Below are 19,299 nucleotides of genomic sequence, written 5' to 3'. Positions count from 1 at the left end.
AGCCAATATGAGCATCCAGGTTCCGCTATTGGTTATTGACCGGAGATGTGTCCCGGTCATGTCTACATAGTTCTCGAACCCGTAGGGTCCGCACGCTTAACGTTCGGTGACGATTTATATTATGAGTTATGTGATTTGATGACCGAAGTTTGTTCGGAGTCCCGGATGAGCTCGGAGACATGACGAGAAGTCTCGAAATGCTCAAGCCGTAAAGATCGATATATTGAAAGGCTATATTCGGACATCGGAAAGGTTCCGAGTGATTCGGGTATTTTTCAGAGTACCGGAGAGTTACGGGAATTCGTATTGGGCCTTAATGGGCCATACGGGAAAGGAGAGAAAAGGCCTCAACGGTGGCCGCACCCCTCCCCATCGACTGGTCCGAATTGGACTAGGGAGGGGGGCGCCCCCTTCCTTCCTTCTCCTTCTCCCTTCCCCTTTTCGTACTCCATGTGGGAGGTGGAATCCTACTAGGACTAGGGAGTGCGATCATCATTAGTTGAATCGAGTGTGGCTACGCCCGGTCCTTGTTGAAGGTTAAAACAACACTAACTTGACGAAATATCATTATGGTTTTGATGCGTAGGTAAGAACTGTTCTTGCTCAGCCCGTAGCAGCCACATAAAACTTGCAACAACAAAGTAGAGGACGTCTAACTTGTTTTTGCAGGGCATGTTGCTATGTGATATGGTCAAGACATGATGCTATATTTTATTGTATGAGATGATCATGTTTTTTAACGAAGTTATCGGCAACTGGCAGGAGCCATATGGTTGTCGCTTTATTGTATGCAATGCAATCGCCCTGTAATTGCTTTACTTTATCACTTAGCGGTAGCGATAGTCGTAGTAGCAATAGTTGGCGAGACGACAACGATGCTTCGATGGAGATCAAGGTGTCAAGCCGGTGACGATAGTGATCATGACCGTGCTTTGGAGATGGAGATCAAAGGCACAAGATGATGATGGCCATATCGTATCACTTATATTGATTGCATGTGATGTTTATCCTTTATGCATCTTATTCTACTTTGATTGACTGTAGCATTATACGATGATCTCTCACTAAATTTCAAGGTACAATTGTTCTCCCTGAGTATGCACCATTGCCAAAGTTCGTCGTGCCGAGACACCACGTGATGATCGGGTGTGATAAGCTCTACGTTCACATACAACAGGTGCAAGCCAGTTTTGCACACGCAGAATACTCAGGTTAAACTTGACGAGCCTAGCATATGCAGGTATGGCCTCAGAACACTGAGACCGAAAGGTCGAGCGTGAATCATATAGTAGATATGATCAACATAGTGATGTTCACCATTGAAAACTACTCCATTTCACGTGATGATCGGACATGGTTTAGTTGATTTGGATCACGTGATCACTTAGATGATTAGAGGGATGTCTATCTAAGTGGGAGTTCTTAAGTAATATGATTAGTTGAACTTTAATTTATCATGAACCTAGTCCTGATAGTATTTTGCAAATAATGTTGTAGATCAATAGCTCGCGTTGTTGCTTCCCTATGTTTTATATGTGTTCCTAGAGAAAACTAAGTTGAAAGATGATAGTAGCAATGATGCAGACTGGGTCCGTGATCTGAGGTTTATCCTCATTGCTGCACAGAAGAATTATGTCCTTGATGCACCGCTAGGTGACAGACCTATTGCAGGAGCAGATGCAGACCTTTGATTGAAGACCATGTCAATGCTATCTCGAAGCATGTCGGTGGTATTCCGATCTTCCATAAGAACAGTTGAAGCAATGCTATCTTTTCTTTATCAATTATCCAAAACCCCGTTGTATGGGTATTGACCTCAAATTCCTCTTCCCTTACCTAAAGGGTTTCTACTTTCTATCATGTCATGGATATCTTGCTCTGCTTGTCCTTGGGAAGGGTATACCCCTGGTATATGTGTCAAACACATTTTCCTTTCCATTGTTTCGTTTGATCTAATCACATTTTCCTTTCCATTGTCTTGTTTAACCTTTCTTGTGGTCTATATGATCTAAGCAGCAATATTCTCCTGCTTATGTAAACACCTCGTCGTACAACCTAGTCAGTAAGACCCTATTACTATTGTTGATGACATTCCGGTGACCACCGATGGACGAGAACTTTGCCTATTGGTCTGCCTCGTTCAACGAGCAGGAAAGTGGTTCTCTTCGTCCCTCGCCCTTGGTACCGATGTTGTTGCCGACATGACCGACAAACTATCCTCTGATATGCCTTGCTTACATGGTCGTGCAAGGCGTGACCGCCCTTCCTACTTTTAACCCACATGATGGGCCCATAACCCACAATTCCACAGGATCGAAACCTAACTCTCTAGTACACCCCCTGTTTCGAAGTTTGTTCCTCGCGCGTGGCCTCGTATGTAATTCATGAGCCACCTTCCGAGAGATCATCAATTCTGGTATCAGACACAATACTTATTCCCGTTGCTTTGAACCCCTTGCACACCCTGTTTCAGGCATCAAACGATTGCCTGTCTGCTCGAAACTTCCCATGACACCTCCTTGCTTTGCTCTCAATATTTTCTTAAGTTTCAATTTGGGAGTTACTTCCCGCCACCTTCCCTGGTTTTATCTACCAGATAAGCAACCTTGTAGGGGACCGTTCTTCCGATGTTACCCCTTGTCCTTTCGTAGGTATGATGAAATTTCCAAAGAAAGGATGATGACTTCATGAGGATGACCTGAAGCAGCGAAATGAAGACATCAAGAGAATGGATCGACCTCTTCGAGAAGAGCAACCAAGAACGAGAAGATTCGTTAGAATTTCGTAACCAAACCTTTCCCCCTTATTTCACCTCTTAAATCTTGGGACGAGATTTCTTGTAGTGGAGGAGAATTGTGATGCCTGGATAATTAAGCTATAGTAATCCTCTACTAATGATGCCACGCCACCATGGTTACTGTTGTTAATCTCGCGTTAATTCGAAACCGATTCGAAATTCAAATTCAAAATGAAGGCAAACATCAAAAGCTTTCAAACATTAAAACCAAAATGTTAATTTGGTTGCAAATAATCACTACTAAATTGTCGTGCAGGAACCAACATTAATGAGTTAATAAAATGCCATTAACCTATTTTTAAATTAGACCAACAACACTTAAGTGGACCATGTAAATTCAAACCGAATTTTAAACATTTCAAAATAATCTCAAACTTGGGGAACAACAGCAAAATATTACCAAGTATTTGTGTGACAGGTTTCATATGCAACAAAATTCTTTTGTTGGCCCAAATAAATACCGAGCGGAGACTAAAAGAAAACAGAAAAGTTAAAAATAAATAAATAGAAAAGAGCCCCCCCCCCACTAGGCCAAACGGCCTAGCTGGCCGACTAGGCCGCCCACCAGGCCGGCCCACCCCTGCCTACACCTGCCCCTCCCCCCGTGACCTAGTCGCCCACACCCCACTTCCCCCACGTTCCCCTCTCTCCCTCATATCCTCCCGATCCCGATCTGGATCGGGCGTCGGCGCCCCTCCCCCGCGCTCATCGCCGTCGACCGCCTCACCTCGCCGTCCTCGTCCCCGCCGGTCTGCCTCCTCCGACGTCGTCGTCCCCATCGACCACCCCGAGCCCCGCTGCCATTGCCCTACGAAACCGCCGTGAGCCCCGATTCCTCCCCTTTCCCTCGCGCGACCCCGCCTGCCCGCGCTGCGCGCGCTCTTGCCGCGGCCACCGCACGCGTGCGCCCCATACACGCTCGTCGTCGCGCCGTCCTGCCGCTCCGCTCGTCCCACGCGCGCAACCGCGCCGTCCGCGCCTCCCCCGCTCGCCACGCTCGGTGCGTCATCGCGCGCACGCGCACACGCACACGCGTTCCCGAGCCCCGCCTCGCCCTTGTCGCTACCATGCGCGACCGCCGTCGCCTCGGCCCCCTGCCCACCGGCCCGCGAGCTCGCCGTCTCACCCTCCCCAGCTACAGCCGTGCTGACCGCGCCCGCCGTCGCCGCGCTAACCGCCTCCACCGCGCCCGCCCGTCCGCGCGGCCCCACTCCGGCGCCGGCTCCTGCTGCCGCCGCGGCCACCCCTCCGCCGCCTTCCCTTGCCCCGCGCTCCTCCCCGCTCCGGCCATGGCCTTGCCATGGCCATCGGCCCCCTTGCTCCGGCGCCTTGCCGGGTTCGCCCGCTCCTGGGCATGCGCCCGCTCGGGCGGTCCCCCGTGCCCCATAGCGCCCGAACCCGATAGGCCCCCTGGGGTCAATGACAGGAGGGCCCCGCCTCCAGAACGGTTTTAAAAAAAGGATTTTTTTAAATAGTAATAAATAAAATAATAATTAATTAATTTAATTAATTCTGTATTAGTTTAACCTAATCATTTTAGTTAACTAATTAACCTAAACCCTGATTAACCTAAACAGTGTATGATAGGTGGGTCCCACTGGACCCACACGTCAGTTTGACCAGTCAACACCTCTGTTGACTGCTGACGTCATGATGATGTCAGCAAACACTATTCTGGATAATGTTGAATTAAAATTAATTAAATAATTTCTAAAAATGATTTAAAACTTTAGAAAATCATATAAAATAAACCGTAACTCGGATGAAAATACTTTCTAGATGAAAGTTGCTCACAACAACGAGACGAATCCGGATACGCAACCTGTTCGTCCGCCACACATCCCTAACCTATCGAACTCGCAACTTTCCCCCTCCAGTTCATCTATCCGAAAACACGAAACACTGGGGATACTTTCCCGGATGTTTCCCCCCTTCGCCGGTATCACCTCTTACCGCGTTAGGGCACACCTAACACCGATGTTTGCTTTGTCATGCATCGTTATGCATCTGTTTGCATTGTATTCATTGTTTCCTCCCCCTCTTCTCTCCGGTAGACTACGAGACCGACGCCGCTACTGGTGCCCCGACCGACTACGCTGTTGACGACCCCTCCTTCTTGCCAGAGCAACCAGGCAAGCCCCCCCTTGATCACCAGATATCGCCTATTCTTCTCTATACTCTTGCATCAGAGTAGTGTAGCATGTTACTGCTTTTCGTTAATCCTATTCTGCCGCATAGCCTGTCTTTGCCACTACTATTGTTACCTTTACCTGCAATCCTACATGCTTAGTATAGGATGCTAGTTTTCCATCAGTGGCCCTACATTCTTGTCCGTCTGTTGTGCTATACTATCGGTATGTGATCACTTGGGAGGTGATCACGGGTTTATACTATATACTTTATACATTATACATGTGGTGACTAAAGTCGGGTCGGCTCGTGGAGCACCCGCGAGTGATTCACGGATTGGGGGCTGAAAGGACCTTTGTCCTGACGGCCCTCTGGGTGGATCTTTGTGGCGGAGCGACATGGCAGGTTGAGACCGCCTAGGTGAGAGGTGGGCCTGGCCCTGGTCGGTGTCCGTGGTTACATCAATTAACATGCTTAACGAGATCTTGGTATTTGATCTGAGTCTGGCCATTTGGTGTATACGCACTAACCAACTACGCGGGAACAGTTATGGGCACTCGACGTCGTGGTATCAGCCGAAGCCTTCATGACATCAGCGACTGAGCGGCGCACGCCGGGTTGGACCGCGTAACGTGACTTCCTTTGAAATGGAGGTTGCTAGGTCTGCTCTCCGGCCGCGTACGCAACGTGCAGGTGTGCAATGGGCGATGGGCCCAGACCCCTGCGGGCATAGGATTTAGACCGGCGTGCTGATCTCTCTGTTGTGCCTAGGTGGGGCTGCAACGTGTTGATCTTCCGAGGCCGGGCATGACCCAGGAAAGTGTGTCCGGCCAAATGGGATCAAGCGTGTTGGGTTATGTGGTGCACCCCTGCAGGGAAGTTTATCTATTCAAATAGCCGTGTCCCTCGGTAAAAGGACGACCCGGAGTTGTACCTTGACCTTATGACAACTAGAACCGGATACTTAATAAAACAAACCCTTCCAAGTGCCAGATACAACCCGGTGATCGCTCTCTAACAGGGCGACGAGGAGGGGATTGCCGGGTAGGATTATGCTATGCGATGCTACTTGGTGAACTTACCATCTACTCTCTTCTACATGCTGCAAGATGGAGGTGGCCAGAAGGGTAGTCTTCGACAGGATTAGCTATCCCCCTCTTATTCCGGCATTCTGCAGTTCAGTCCACCGATATGGCCCTTTACACATATACCCATGCATATGTAGTGTAGCTCCTTGCTTGCGAGTACTTTGGATGAGTACTCATGATTGCTTTTCTCCCTCTTTTCCCCCTTTCCCTTCTACCTGGTTGTTGCAACCAGATGCCGGAGCCCAGGATCCAGACGCCACCGTCGACGACGACTCCTACTACACCAGAGGTGCCTACTACTACGTGCAGCCCGCTGACGATGACCAGGAGTAGTTAGGAGGATCCCAGGTAGGAGGCTTGCGCCTCTTTCGATCTGTATCCCAGTTTGTGCTAGCCTTCTTAAGGCAAACTTGTTTACTTATGTCTGTACTCAGATATTGTTGCTTCCGCTGACTCGTCTATGATCGAGCACTTGTATTCGAGCCCTCGAGGCCCCTGGCTTTATGATGCTTGTATGACTTATTTATGTTTTAGAGTTGTGTTGTGATATCTTCCCGTGAGTCCCTGATCTTGATCGTACATGTTCGCGTGCATGATTAGTGTACGATTGAATCGGGGGCGTCACATGAAGTTAATATTTCAAGCAAATACCCGAGTTGAGAGATATGAAGTCTCCAACAAGTTCTATAGCTAAAAGATGGAGGAGAATAGCTCAAGCAGTGAGCATGTGCTTGGATTGTCTCGGTACTACAATCGCTTGAATTAAGTGGGAGTTAATCTTCCAAATAAGATAGTGATTGACAGAGTTCTCTAGTCACCATCACCAAGTTAGTAGAACTTTGTGATGAACTATAGTATGCAAGGGATGACTAAAATGATTCCCGAGCTTTTCATGACAATGAAATCGATGAAGGTAGAAATCAAGAAAGAGCATCAAGTGTTGATGATTAACAAGACCACTAGTTTCAAGAAAAGGGCAAAGGGAAAGAAAGGGAACTTCATGTTGAATGGCAAGCAAGTTGTCACTTCCGTGATGAAGCCCAAAGCTAGACTAAAGCGTGAAACTGAGTGCTTATACTACAAAGGAAATGGTCACTGGAAATGGAAATGCCCTGAATATTTGGTGGATAAGAAGGATGGCAAAGTGAACAAGGGTATATTTGATATACAGATTATTGATGTGTACCTTACTAGTGTTTATAGTAGCCCCTGGGTATTTGATACTTGTTCGGTTGCTAAAAATTAGTAACTCGAAATAGGAGTTACAGAATAAACAGAGACTAGTTGAGGGTGACGTGACGATGTGTGTTGGAAGTGGTTCCAAGATTGATATGATCATCATCGCACACTCCCTATACTTTTCGGATGAGTGTTAAACCTAAATAAATGTTATTTGGCGTTTGCGTTGAGCATGAATATGATTTGATTATGTTTATTGCAATACAGATATTCATTTAAAGTCAGAGAATAATTGTTGTTCTGTTTACATGAATAAAACCTTCGATGGTCATACACCCAATGAAAATAGTTTGTTGGATCTTGATCATAGTGATACACATATTCATAATATTGATGCCAAAAGATGCAAAGTTGATAATGATAGTGCAACTTATTTGTGGCACTGCCGTTTGGTTCATATCGGTGTAAAGCACATGAAGAAACTCCATAAAGATGGATTTTTGGAATCACTTGGTTATGAATCATTTGATGCTTGGAAACCATGCCTTTTGGGCAAGATAACTAAAACTCCGTTCTCCGGAACAATGGAACGAGCTACTGATTTGTTGGAAATAATACATACCGATGTATGCGGTCCAATGAGTGTTGATGCTCGTGGCGGGTATCGTTATTTTTTGACCTTCACAAATGATTTGAGCAGATATGAGTATATATACTTAATGAAGCACAAGTCTGAAACATTTGAAAAGTTCAAAGAATTTCAGAGTGACGTGGAGAATCATCGTAACAAGAAAATAAAGTTTCTACAATCTGATCGTAGAGGAGAATATTTGAGTTACGAGTTTGTCCTTCATTTAAAAACAATGTGGAATAGTTTCACAGCTCATGCCACATGGAACACCACAGCGTAATGGTGTGTCCGAACGTCGTAACCGCATTTTATTGGATATGGTGCGATCTATGATGTATCTTACCGATTTACCGCTACTGTTTTGGGGTTATGCATTAGAGACAGCTGCATTCACTTTAAATAGGGCACCATCAAAATCCGTTGAGACGACGCCTTATGAACTGTGGTTTGGCAAAAAACCAAAGTTGTCGTTTCTTAAAGTTTGGGGCTGCGATGCTTATGTGAAAAAGTTTCAACCTGATAAGCTCGAACCCAAATCGGAGAAGTGCATCTTCATAGAATACCCAAAGGAAACTGTTGGGTACACCTTCTATCATAGATCCGAAGACAAGTTATTCGTTGCTAAGATGGATCCTTTCTAGAGAAGGAGTTTCTCTCGAAACAAGTGAGTGGGAGGAAAGTAGAGCTTGATAAGGTAATTGTACCTTCTCCCGAATTGGAAAGTAGTTCATCACAGAAATCAGTTCCAGTGATTCCTACACCAATTAGTGAGTTAGCTAATGATGATGATCATGAAACTTCAGATTAAGTTACTACGGAACCTCGTAGGTCTTCCAAAGTACAGTCCGCACCAGAGTGGTACGGTAATCCTGTTCTGGAAGTCATGTTACTAGACCATGATGAACCTACGAACTATGAGGAAGCGATGATGAGCCCAGATTCCGCGAAATGGCTTGAAAGGCCAAGAAATCTGAGATGGGATCCATGTATGAGAACAAAGTGTGGACTTTGGTGGACTTGCCCGATGATCGGCAAGCCATAGAAAATAAATGGATCTTCAAGAGGAAGACGGACACTGATAGTAGTGTTACTATCTACAAAGCTAGAATTGTCGCAAAAGGTTTTTGACAAGTTCAATGTGTTGACTACTATGAGAGTTTCTCACTCGTATTAGCAATTGCCACATTTTATGAAATCTCGCAAATGGATGTCAAAACTGCATTCCTTAATGGATTTATTAAAGAAGAGTTGTATATGATGCAACCAAAAGGTTTTGTCAATCCTAAAGGTGCTAACAAAGTGTGCAAGCTCCAGTGATCCATCTATGGACTGGTGCAAGCATCTCGGAGTTGGAATATACGCTTTGGTGAGTTGATCAAAGCATATAGTTTTATACAGACTTGCGGTGAAGCCTGTATTTACAGGAAAGTGAGTGGGAGCACTACAGCCTTTCTGATAAGTATATGTGAATGACATATTGTTGATCAAAAATAATGTAGAATTTTCTGGAAAGCATAAAGGAGTGTTTGAAAGGAGTTTTTCAAAGAAAGACCTCGGTGAAGCTGCTTACACATTGAGCATCAAGATCTATAGAGATAGATCAAGACGCTTGATAAGATTTTTCAATGAGTACATACCTTGATAAGATTTTAAAGTAGTTCAAAATGGAATAGTCAAAGAAGGAGTTCTTGCCTGTGTTGCAAGGTGTGAAGTTGAGTAAGACTCAAAACCCGACCATGGCAGAAAATAGAAAGAGAATGAAAAGTCATTCCCTATGCCTCAGTCATAGGTTCTATAAAGTATGCTATGCTGTGTACCAGACCTATTGTATACCTTGCTCTGAGTTTGGCTAGGGAGTACAATTTTGATCTAGGAGTAGATCACTGGACAGCGGTCAAGAATATCCTTAGTGAGGACTAAGGAAATGTTTCTCGATTATGGAGGTGATAAAAGAGTTCGTCATAAAGAGTTACATCGGTGCAAGCTTTTACACCAATCCAGATGACTCTAAGTCTCAATCTGGATACATATTGAAAGTGGGAGCAATTAGCTAGAGTAGCTCCATGCAGAGCATTGTAGACATAGAATATTTGCAAAATACATACGGCTCAGAATGTGACAGACCCGTTGACTAAACTTCTCTCATGAGCAAAACATGATCATACCTTAGTACTCTTTGGGTGTTAATCACATAGCGATGTGAACTAGATTATTGACTCTAGTAAACCCTTCGGGTGTTGGTCACACGACGATGTCAACTATGGGTGTTAATCACATACAGATGTGAATATTGGTGTTAAATCACACGATGATGTGAACTAGATTATTGACTCTAGTGCAAGTGGGAGACTGAAGGAAATATGCCCTAGAGGCAATAATAAAGTTGTTATTTATATTTCCTTATATCATGATAAATGTTTATTATTCATGCTAGAATTGTATTAACCGGAAACTTAGTACATGTGTGAATACATAGACAAACATAATGTCACTAGTATGCCTCTACTTGACTAGCTCGTCGAATCAAAGATGGTCAAGTTTCCTAGCCATAGACGTGAGTTGTCATTTGATTAACGGGATCACATCATTAGAGAATGATGTGATTGACTTGACCCATTCCGTTAGCTTAGCACTTGATCATTTAATTTGTTGCTATTGCTTTCCTCATGACTTATACATGTTCCTATGACTATGAGATTATGCAACTTCCGAATACCGGAGGAACACTTTTTGTGCTACCAAACGTCACAAGTAACTGGGTGATTATAAAGGTGCTCTACAGGTGTCTCCGATGGTACTTGTGGAGTTGGCATAGATCAAGATTAGGATTTGTCACTCCGATTGTCGGAGAGGTATCTCTTGGCCCTCTCGGTAATGCACATCACTATAAGCCTTGCAAGCAATGTGACTAATGAGTTAGTTGCGGAATGATGCATTACGGAACGAGTAAAGAGACTTGCCGATAACGAGATTGAACTAGGTATGGTGATACTGACGATCGAATCTCGGGCAAGTAACACACCGATGACAAAGGGAACAACGTATGTCGTTATGCGGTTTGACCGATAAAGATCTTCGTAGAATATGTAGGAGCCAATATGAGCATCCAGGTTCCGCTATTGGTTATTAACCGGAGATGTGTCTCGGTCATGTCTACATAGTTCTCGAACCTGTAGGGTCTGCACGCTTAACGTTGGGTGACGATTTATATTATGAGTTATGTGATTTGATGACCGAAGTTTGTTCGGATTCCCGGATGGGATCCGGGACATGACGAGGAGTCTCGAAATGCTCGAGCCGCAAAGATCGATATATTGGAAGGCTATATTCGGACATCGGAAAGGTACCGAGTGATTCGGGTATTTTTTGGAGTACCGTAGAGTTGCGGGAATTCGTATTAGGCCTTAATGGGCCATACAGGAAAGGAGAGAAAAGGCCTCAAGGGTGGCCGCACCTCTCCCCATGGACTGGTCCGAATATGACTAGGGAGGGGGGCGCCCCCTTTCTTCCTTCTCCTTCTCCCTTCTCCTTTTCCTACTCCATGTGGGAGGTGGAATCCTACTAGGACTAGGGAGTCCTAGTAGGACTCCACACTTTGGGCGCACCCTATGAGGGCCGGCCTCCTCCTCCCTCCCTCATTTATATACAGGGGCAGGGGGCACCCCATAGACACACAAGTTGATCATTGATCTTTTAGCCGTGTGCGGTGCCCCCCTCCACCATAATCCACCTCGGTCATATCATAGCGGTGCTTAGGCGAAGCCCTGCGTTGGTAGCTTCATCAACACCGTCATCACGCCGTCGTGCTGACGGAAATCTCCCTCGAAGATCTACTCGATCATGAGTTCGTGGGACGTCACTGAGCTGAACGTGTGCAGATCGCGGAGGTGTCGTACGTTCGGTACTAGGATCGGTCGATCGTGAAGACGTACGACTACGTCAGCCGCGTTGTCATAACGCTTCCGCTTACGGTCTACGAGGGTACGTGGACGACACTCTCCCCTCTTGTTGCTATGCAGCACCATGATCTTGCGTGTGCGTAGTTTTTTTTGAAATTACTACGTTCCCCAACAGTAAACTACTCATGCTTCATCGGAGAGGCAATGGTGTTGATGAAGAAGCCCTCCGTGATCGAATCCCCCTCTGCCAGGACGCTGAAAAAGGACCCTAGATGGGATCTCATGGGTACAGAAGGTTGCGGCGGTGGAAAAGTGGTTTCGTTGCTCTCCTGGATGTTTTTAGGGTATAAGAGTATATATAGGCGAAGGAGCTAGGTCAGGAGACCCCCGAGGGGACCACGAGGTAGGGAGGCACGCCCTCCTGCCTCGTGGCCGCCTCGCTGCGTCTCCAACTTCATCTCCAAATCTCCTGGTTTCCTTTTGGTCCAAGAAAGATCATCGCGAAAGTTTCATTCCGTTTGGACTCCGTTTGGTATTCCTTTTCTGCGAAACTCTAAATAGGCAAAAAAACAGAAACTGGCACTGGGCTCTCAGTTAATAGGTTAGTCCCAAAAATAATATAAAATAGCATATAAATGCATATTATCCAAAACAAATAATATAATAGCATGGAACAATAAAAAATTATAGATACGTTGGAGACGTATCAAGCATCCCCAAGCTTGATTCCTGCTCGTCCTCGAGTAGGTAAATGATGAAAACAGAATTTTTGATGTGGAATGCTACCTAACATATTTATCCATGTAATTTTCTTTATTGTGGCATGAATGTTCAGATCCGAAAGATTCAAAACAAAAGTTTAATATTGACACAAAAACAATAATACTTCAAGCATACTAACAAAGCAATTATGTCTTCTCAAAATAACATGGCCAAAGAAAGCTTATCCCTACAAAATCATATAGTCTGGCTATGCTCCATCTTCATCACACAAAATATTCAAATTATGCACAACCCCAATTTCAGCCAAGCAATTGTTTCATACTTTAGTATTCTCAAACTTTTTCAACTTTCACGCAATACATGAGCGTGAGACATGGACATAACACTATAGGTGGAATAGAATGGTGGTTGTGGAGAAGACAAAAAAGGAGGATATAATCTCACATCAACTAGGCGTATCAATGGGCTATGGAGATGCCCATCAATAGATATTAACGTGAGTGAGTAGGGATTGCCATGCAACGGATGCACTAGAGCTATATGTGTATGAAAGCTCAAAAAGGAAACTAAGTGGGTGTGCATCCAACTTGCTTGCTCATGAAGACCTAAGGCATTTGAGGAAGCCCATCGTTGGAATATACAAGCCAAGTTCTATAATGAAAAATTCCCACTAGTATATGAAAGTGACAAAATAAGAGACTCTCTATCATGAAGATCATGGTGCTACTTTGAAGCACAAGTGTGGAAAAAGGATAGTAACATTGTCCCTTCTCTCTTTTTCTCTCATTTTTTTATTTGGGCCTTCTCCTTTTTTTATGGCCTCTTTTTTTTTCTTTTTTTCTTTTTCGTCCGGAGTCTCATCCCAACTTGTGGGGGAATCATAGTCTCCATCATCCTTTTCCTCACATGGGTCAATGCTCTAATAATGAAGATCATCACACTTTTATTTACTTACAACTCAAGAATTACAACTCAATACTTAGAACAAAATATGACTCTATGTGAATGCCTCCGGCAGTATACCGGGATGTGCAATGATCCAAGAGTGACATGTATGAAAGAATTATGAACGGTGGCTTTGCCACAAATACGATGTCAACTACATGATCATGCAAAGCAATATGACAATGATGATGTGTGTCATAATAAACGGAACGGTGGAAAGTTGCATGACAATATATCTCGAATGGCTATGGAAATGTCATAATAGGTAGGTATGGTGGCTGTTTTGAGGAAGGCATATGGTGGGTGTATAGTACCAGTGAAAGTTGCGCGACACAGGAGAGGCTGGCAATGGTGGAAGGGTGAGAGTGCGTATAATCCATGGACTCAACATTAGTCATAAAGAACTCACATAGTTATCGCAAAAAATCTATTAGTTATCAAAACAAAGTACTACGCGCATGCTCCTAGTGGAAGGGTTGGTAGGAGTTAACCATCGCGCGATCCCGACCTCCACACAAAGGATGACAATCAAATAATAAATCATGCTCCAACTTCATCACATAACGGTTCACCATACGTGCATGCTACGGGAATCACATACCTCAACACAAGTATTTATCAAATTCACAATTACTCCACTAGCATGACTTTAATATCACCATCTTCATATCTCAAAACAATTACAAAGAATCAAACTTCTCATAGTATTCAATGCACTTTATATGAAAGTTTTTATTATATCCCTCTTGGATGCCCATCATATTAGGACTAGTTTTATAACCCAAGCAACTTACCATGTTGTTCTAGAAGACTCTCAAAATAATATAAGTGAAGCATAAGATTTCAACAATTTCTATAAAATAAAGCCACTGCCATGCTCTAAAAAGATATAAGTGAAGTACTAGAGCAATATTGCCTAGCTCAAAAGATATAAGTGAAGCACATAGAGTATTCTAATAAATCATGATTCATGCGTGTCTCTCCCAAAAGGTGTGTACAGCAAGGATGATCGTGGTAAACTAAAAATCATAGACTCAAATCATACAAGACGCTCCAAGCAAAACACATATCATGTGGTGAATAAAAATATAGCCTCAAGTAAAGTTACCGATAGACGAAGACGAAAGAGGGGATGCCTTCCGGGGCATACCCAAGCTTAGGCTTTTGGTTGTCCTTGAATATTACCTTGGGGTGCCTTGGGAATTCACAAGATTTGGCTCTTGCTACCTCCTTATTCCAAAGTCCATCAAATCCTTACCCAAAACTTAAAAACTTCACAACACAAAACTCAACAGAAAATCTCATGAGCTCCGTTAGTATAAGAAAATAAATCACCACTTTAAGGTACTATTGCAAACTCATTATTTATTTATATTGGTGTAATATCTACTGTATTCCAACTTTTCCAAGGTTCATACCCCCCGATACTACCCATAGATTCATCAAAATAAGCAAACAACACGCGAAAAACAGAATCTGTCAGAAAACAGAACAGTCTGTAGCAATCTGTAACTCTCGAATACTTATGTAACTCCAAAATTTCTAAAAAATTAGTTCGACCTAAGAAATTTGTTTATTAATCTTCTGCAAAAATAATCAGTATTTTATCATGCTCCTCTTAAAAATGAGAATTGTTTTCCTGAGCGCAAAAGTTTCTGTTTTTCAGCAAGATCAACACAACTATCACCGTAAGCTATCCTAAAGGTTTAACTTGGCACAAACACTAACTAAAACATAAAACCATATCTAAACAGAGGCTAGATGAGTTATTTCTTACTAAACAGGAACAAAAAGCAAAGAACAAAAATAAAATTGGGTTGCCTCCCAACAAGCGCTATCGTTTAACGCCCTTAGCTAGGCATAAAAACACGAATAGATCTAGGTATTGCCATCTTTGGTATGCAATCCATAAGTCATAATAGATTCGTAAGGCAATTTAATTTTCTTCCTAGGAAATCCATGCCTTTCCTTAATGGAAATTGGAATCTAATGTTCACTTCTTTCATATCAATAATTGCACCAATCGTTCTAAGGAAAGGTCTACCAAGAATAATAGGACATGTAGGATTGCAATCTATATCAAGAACAATGAAATCTACGGGCAAATAATTCCTATTTGCAACAATAAGAACATCAATAATCCTTCCCATAGGTTTCTTCATAGTGGAATCCGCAAGATGCAAATTTAAAAAACAATCATCAAATTCACGGATACCTAACACATCACACAAAGTTTTTGGAATCGTGGAAACACTAACACCCAAATCACATAAGGCATAGCATTCGTAATCTTTAATCTTAATCTTAATAGTAGGTTCCCACTCATCATAAAGTTTTCTCGGGATAGAAACTTCTAATTCAAGCTTTTCTTCAAAAGATTGGATCATAGCATCAACGATATGTTTTGTAAAAGCTTTGTTTTGATTATAAGCATGATGAGAATTTAACATGGATTGCAACAAGGAAATACAATCTATTAAAGAACAATTATCATAATTAAATTCCTTGAAATCCAAAAGAGTGGGTTCATTGCTACTTAAAGTCTTGACCTCTCCAATCCCACTTTTATCAATTTTTGCATCTAGATCTAAAAACTCCGAATCATTGGGATGCCTTTTAGCAAAAGTTGACTCATCTCCAGTCCCATCTTTATCAAGATTCATATTGGAAAACAAAGATTTAATAGGAGTCACATCAATCACTTTTAGATCTTCATCATTATTATTTAGAGCTTCAGGTTTAGCGGCCACATTATTAACTATAAGGTGGCTTGTTTATCAGAAATTTGGCCCACTAAGTTTTCAAGATGATCAAACTGAGATTTCAAACCATAAAATTCTTTAGACATATCATCGAGCTATTTATTCATATACTCGATAAAACTTTTTGTTCTTTAAGCTTGTTTTGAAAGAAATTATTATGCTCAAGTTGTAAAGACATAAAGCTTCTAACATTATTTTCAATCTTTCCCAATCTCCTAAGATGAGGATCAACGCTTTTTGGCTGTGCCATCAAAGCAAACAGGCACACCAACACACAAGCACACAAGAAGCAAGCAAAAAGGACGAACGGAACAGGGGCGAAGAAAAGGCAAAGGTTTTCGAAAATCGTTTTAGAAGTGGGGAAGAAGAAAATGAGAGGCGAATGGCAAATAATGTAATGCAAGAGAGAAGAGTTTATGATGGGTACTTGATATGGCTCGGCTTGACGTAGATCTCCCCGGCAACGGCGCCAGAAATCCTTCTTGCTATCTCTTTAGCTTGTGTTTGTTTTTCCCTTCAAGAGGAAAGGGTGATGCAGCAAAGTAGCGTAAGTATTTCCCTCGGTTTGAGAACCAATGTATCAATCCAGTAGGAGACAATGCACAAGTCACCAAATACCTGCACAAACAATCAACAACTTGCACCCAACGCGATAAAGGGGTTGTCAATCCCTTCACAGTCACTTGCGAAAGTGAGACGTGATAGAGATAGATAAACGGTAAAGTAAATATTTTTGGTATTTTTAATTTATAGATTGGATAGTAAATGATTGCAAAATAGTAGATCGGAAACTAGTAAGATATAAAAGAGATTCAATATAATGGAAAAGAGACCCGGGGGCCATGGGTTTCATTAGTGGCTTCTCTCAAGATAGCAAATATTACGGTGGGTGAACAAATTACTGCCGAGCAATTGATAGAAAAGCGCAAAGTTGTGACGATATTTAAGGCAATGATCATGAACATAGGCATCACGTCCGTGTCAAGTAGACCGAAACAATTCTGCATCTACTACTATTACTACACACATCGACCGACTCCTGCCTACATCTAGAGTATTAAGTTCATAAAGAATACAGTAACGCATTAAGTAAGATGACATGATGTAGAGGAATTAACTCAAGCAATATGATGAAAACCCCATCTTTTTATCCTCGATGGCAACAATTCAATACGTGCCTTGCTGCCCCTACTATCACTTGGAAAGGACAACGCAAGATTGAACCCAAAGCTAAGCACTTCTCCCATTGCAAGAAATATCAATCTATTAGGCCAAACTAAACCGATAATTCGAAGAGACTTGCAAAGATATCAAATCATGCATATAAGAATTCAGAGAAGAACTGAATAATATTCATAGATAATCTGATCTTAAATCCAGAATTCATCGGATCTCGGCAAACACACTGCAAAAGAATATTACATCGAATAGATCTCCAAGAACATCGAGGAGAACATGGTATTGAGAATCAAAGAGAGAGAAGAAGCCATCTAGCTACTAGCTATGGACCCGTAGGTATGTGGTAAACTACTCACGCTTCATCAGAGAGGCAATGGTGTTGATGAAGAAGCCCTCCGTGATCGAATCCCCCTCTGGCAGGACGCCGTAAAAGGCCCCTAGATGGGATCTCATGGGCACAGAAGGGTTGCGGCGGTGGAAAAGTGGTTTTTGTTGCTCTCCTGGATGTTTTTAGGGTATAAGAGTATATATAGGCGAAGGAGCTAGGTCAGGAGACCCCCAAGGGGCCCACAAGGTAGGGAGGCGCGCCCTACCCCCTGGGCGCGCCCTCCTGCCTCGTGGCCGCCTCGTTGCGTCTCCGACTTCATCTCCAAGTCTTTTGGTTTCCTTTTGGTCCAAGAAAGATCACCGTGAAAGTTTCATTCCATTTGGTATTCCTTTTCTGCGAAACTGTAAAATAGGCAAGAAAACAAAAACTGGCACTGGGCTGTCGGTTAATAGGTTAGTCCCAAAAATAATATAAAATAGCATATAAATGCCTATTGAACATCCAAAATAGATAATATAATAGCATGAACAATCAATAATATTAAATAGCATATACATGCCTATCAACGTGTCGTTCAACCAAAGCTCAAGCACATGCATTGTCAGGATTCCCTCCCACATGCTCGGATTGCTGGGTTCGACCTACACCGTACCCTGCGTATCTCGTCCTTAACAACCTGACCTTCATGGTTGTTGTATGTATCGAGAGGTAGGCACCACATCTAAATTGTACATTATCTACTCCTATAAAATACTCAATTGGTGATGATGGTGTGTCTGCTATCCGTCATTTCTGACAATTAGATCTGCATCTAACGGCTGTGAGGTAAGTTGTGGCATTTTTGCAACAATAGTCCACTTCTCTGCTCCAATTTGCAGAAAGCCCCTTATTATCTTGAAAGCAACCACGTCCCTCCCTCACCTCATCAAAATAGCCTGAGAAATATATTTTGAGTGAAACGTAATATATTTTTAGTGGTATATGTATATCAAAACAAGAGTGTTTACTTTAAAGTTTGTGAACAAGTACTATTGTACTTTGGATCCGTTGCAACGCATGGGCACATTGCTAGTTCTATATTGAAAACATAGATCACCCCTTCCAACGTACATCATTTTGGGCCGCATGCAAGAGGTGTTGGTTTTGTGGTCCCTCTCTTGCGATTTTTTATGATGGTTCAATCTATTGGCCCAAGCGGTTTATCGACAACAACAGTTGTCGTTTGACCAAACGATAGATTCACTGGTCCGTCTTATGGTAGGTCATGGCGACATGCATGTATGACCAAAGTATCATTACGTGCATCCGCCCCGCTGACAGGAGTGGGAGAGGTGGGTCAAGCACCCTAGCTAGATACAACATTATGTCATTATAGTTATATCCAAGGGTGTTTTCGGGTTCGCGAGGCAGGTGCCACCAAAGTTGTGCATTGTGTATTTAATGTTTTAAACATCACACCCTATATTCCTACATATATTTGGCCACTTCTAGGTGGTTCTTGACTTCTGGCCCCTCTCATCGATCTTCAACGACGCACCCAACCGTGGGCCCGCGCGGTCAAAGTTGTGCATTGGAATTTTGAACATCACAGAACACCCTTTTCACTCATATATATTTGGGCCACATGCTGGTGTGGCT

The sequence above is a fragment of the Aegilops tauschii genome, chromosome 3, assembly GCF_002575655.3.
Source record: "Aegilops tauschii subsp. strangulata cultivar AL8/78 chromosome 3, Aet v6.0, whole genome shotgun sequence".
Lineage (NCBI taxonomy): Eukaryota > Viridiplantae > Streptophyta > Magnoliopsida > Poales > Poaceae > Aegilops > Aegilops tauschii.
The sequence above is the reverse complement of the archived record's forward strand: the minus strand, read 5'-3'. Positions refer to the sequence as shown.